Genomic DNA, 3,919 nt, shown 5'->3' with positions numbered 1-3,919 from the left:
GCCCGGCGCCCGGCGCTCTGCGGCGCGGAGTGTGCGGCGGCGGCCCGGCGCGCTCGGGTTTCCGAGGGGCATTGGGGAGCCGAGCTGTCCGTCACGGCGCCTCATCTGCATGCTCCGCCGGGCCCGCCCCTCCGCCGGCCCCGGGAGGAGGAGGAGGAGGAGGGAGGGGGGTGCGAGGAGGCGGCCCTGCTGCGCCGCACGCCCTGCCTCCCGCCTGCGGGTGGTGCAACCCCCCAGCCAAATTGGGGGGGTTGCATGGAGGGGAGGGGGGTGCCCGGCCGTGCCCGCGTGCAACACATGGCAGCCCTGTCCCCCGGGCCCGTGGGGGGCAGCCGCAGGGCGTGCCCCCACCAGTCCCCGTCTCCGATCCCGCGCTGGAACATCTCCGCCTTCAGGACAGGGCGGACCAGGAGCCCGCGGGGTCACCCCCACCCCTCCCCCGGCTTTGCCCCGCCTAGGGGGGGCGCCAGCACACGTTCCCGCGGGCTGGCCGGGCTGGCATCACCCCGCGGGTCTCGGGCTCCGCCGCCCCGCTGCTTCCCCCCTCGTTGCATCCCTGTGTGCCACCCCTTCACGCCATTTAGTTAACCAAATGTGGAGGTGCGGGCCGCTGGCAGGGGGAGGCTTTGCGAGCTGTCCCAGAGCAGCACAATGAAGGGGTTGGGGGGAAATAGGTTCCCTCGGAGTCTGCCGCACAGGGACGGGAAGGGGAGAGGTGTAAGTTGGCCGGGCTGCCCATTGTTAATCAATTACCCAATGCTGCTAATGCAGACAGGGGTATGGGCGTAGCTGTGTTGGGCCGGCTGTTTGGGTACAGCCAGATCTTTTATTAGGTCCAATACAAGATCTCGGCTGTACCCAACGAACTAATGCCGAGATGCACTGAGAGAGGCGGCTGCCATGCTCTCGCTCTCTCTCCAGGGGTGTGCTTCCCTGGGAAGCGGAGGGTCTGGACATCACCTGCCCGGGTGGACATCTGGAAGCATGTTGAGTTTTGGGTGTTTTGGCTGTTGGAAGTCACCTGGGCTCCCCCCCCTTCTTCTCTGCCCACCCCCATCCCCATCCCTCCCGCGCAAGGCTCCGAAGCGGTCTGGCCAGCAGACACAGTGGATTAATGCCTCTCCAGCTGTATCAGCTGGCCTCTGGGAGATGCAATCCTCGAAAAAAGGGAGGTGAGGGGGAGGAGGTTAACCCCAACAGGTATTTCTTGTCATGAAATCTCGAGTTCCCAGTTTGCGATAAGAAAGTGATAAACAACAGCTAAACTCAATGCAACAGATTACAGGACAGACGCTCGCTCCCCTACGTGATGATTAATGCACATACATTAAATAAAACTAGGAAAATGTTTTTAAAAAACCCCACAAGAGCTTAACATAGCGCACTCTCATATTGCCAGAGTTATATAGAATAATCGATCTCAGGCGATTGCATCTGAATAGTACATTTCTCTGTTTGGCAAACCGACCTTTAAGGATCTGCATTTGGGGGGCTCTGCTTTAGCGCAGCTGCAGCAGCTGCAGAGTTCCCAATGCAAAATTAATTATAACCTTATAAATGCATACATGAAGCTCTCTAAATCAAACAGCACGCCCTGAGAAATAGAGCAGACCCTCCGCCTTTTTATTTGGGAAGACACATCTCTCTTCTTTCCAGCGGGGGTGACGTAAGTATTTATCTACGGGAATTGATTGCTTTTAGTTCCCCCTCTTTAATAATTAGTGGTGCAATTCAGATTGGGAATACAATGGCCGCTGTGTTTACATTTTAACAGGGGATTAATGCTATTAAGTGACTGTTACAGTTATGACCTGGGAAGAGTGCTTAAATAAATACTGTGGTCCCAAGAGGACTGATATGATTCAGTTCAGAGTGTGCGCAGCTACATGTATGTACAGATCTACACACACACACGTGTTACATACGCGGCATAGATGTGTATGGATGTATCAAATGGGATGTTGCCGCTCTTTGCCTCGGTGCAACTCTTCTGTGATTTCCTTGGGACGATGTACTCAATCAGGAATTCGAGCCCGAACAAACACAAAGAGCAACCGGTACTAAAAAGTGCAATATTTTCATCTCTGCCTTCCAAAAAACCCCTCGTTTTGTCTTTAAAAAAAACCAAAAAAAAACCGGGGACTAATATTGCGGGAGATTGATAGAGTTTAATATTATCATTTCAAAAGACAAATTCTAGCCTTGGTTTGATTTGCATAATTTTTGTGTGTTTGTTTAGCATCAGAAGGATCCGGTCTTGTCCACTGCAAGGAGGGAACATGCTTCTTATTGCAATAAAAACATTACTGATTGGACTTAGCAGAACTGAGCGAACGAAAAGCCACTAAGGTCATTTCAATACAACGTGTAAAGTCTCTGTGATAAGACCTCCCTGAAATGTGTGGCCAGATTGCTTTCTGCAAATGGCCGGGGTACGGATTATATTGAACTTTCCCCCGGTTTATGCTCTCTTTTGCCCTGGTTACTTTAGCTTGTCATCCATGGGGCTCCTGAGCTGAAAGCCCCTCTTCCAAGAGTCCTGTTTGTGACTAATAAAAGCCGTCTATCTTGCACTATTAAGCAGTAGAATAGCACGACGTGCACTTTTTATTGGTAAAAACTGTAGCGAATTAAAATGCCTACACGGAGACATTAAAACCTACACGCTGCCTTTTGATTTGAATATCTATTCATTGTTTCAGTATTTGCACGCCTGGCTGTTCAGCGACGGCCGCATTTTCCCCTTGTGATTTAAAGTTTCCTGGAGGGGTAATTAATAAACAGTTAACAGAGAAGGGTCCTTTCCCGGTCCTCTTTCTCCTTAAGGATTTGGGGGAGACCTGCGTGTTTGGGGTTTTTATTTTGGGGGGGAGGGGTCGCTGGTTGATCGTTTAAGTGCAACCTCCGCCTGCTCACACCAACGCCACTTCCGAGGCTGAAGTTTGAAGGTGATCAAAGTTGGTCTCTGGGAATAGTGTCCTCCCTAATATAAGGCAAACACGAGCTGTTTGCTCTGTGTAATAACTGGCGGTGTGTGTTTATGCACAGACGTGTGTGTTCCGGGGGTGTTTGCTTTAGGACCCGATCCTGCTGTCTTGAATCAGGTTGAAATCCTAGCTTTGCCATGCCCAGGACTGCAAGCCCCGGCCCAGATCCACCCTCCCGGGTGCAGCGGAGTGGATGGTCGCGCAGGAACTTGTGGACGCAGCGCCCTGGGACCTGCGGTCCCGCAGCCCGCACCTGGCCCGGCTCCTGCGGGGCTGGGGAGAGCTTCCCCCGCTCTCTTCTGATGCGGGGATCGCCACCATCCCCTGTATTTAACAGCATGAGATAACGGGCTGCTGTATTAAAAAAAGAGAGAGAGAGAGAACCATGATACAGGCAAGCAGGGCGAGGGGAGATGCTGGGTTTCCTAGGCAGAAGACAGGCTGGCTTTCCGAGGCCGCTTGAGTGCGTGTGACAGAAAGGGAGAGCCTTTCTGCAGCGTCTGTTCATAGAGGCAACGTGGAAGGGCTGGGGAAAGGCAGGCAGGGGGGCAAAGAGGAGAAGGACCCCCCCATCTCCAGGATCAGATCTCTAGTTCAGGCTGCACGTGGGAGAGGGCGCTGTGGCAATGGCTTTGCCCCGCGCTCCGGCGCAGACACAGCGTGATTGTTTGTGGAAGCTGCTTCCCCTGGGTCCCTGCTCGGATTTCACGCCCTGCTTTCCCTTCCCCACCTTGTCTAATTGCGGGCCCACGCCGCAGGCAGCGGAGCGGGGATCCTCGCAGGGGCGAGGCTCGCGCCCCTTCTCCTGGTCTCAGCCTGACTTCGCTTCTCAGCTGGGCAGCCAAGGGCATAAAAGCACGAGAGGTTTCTCTGCCCCCTCTTTTCCTCGGAAACGCTGCCCCAACTTTCTGAGGACGCTAGAGCTCTGGCAG

The sequence above is a fragment of the Gavialis gangeticus genome, unplaced genomic scaffold (genome assembly GCF_001723915.1).
Source record: "Gavialis gangeticus isolate Ggan-Ray unplaced genomic scaffold, GavGan_comp1, whole genome shotgun sequence".
Lineage (NCBI taxonomy): Eukaryota > Metazoa > Chordata > Crocodylia > Gavialidae > Gavialis > Gavialis gangeticus.
The sequence above is the reverse complement of the archived record's forward strand: the minus strand, read 5'-3'. Positions refer to the sequence as shown.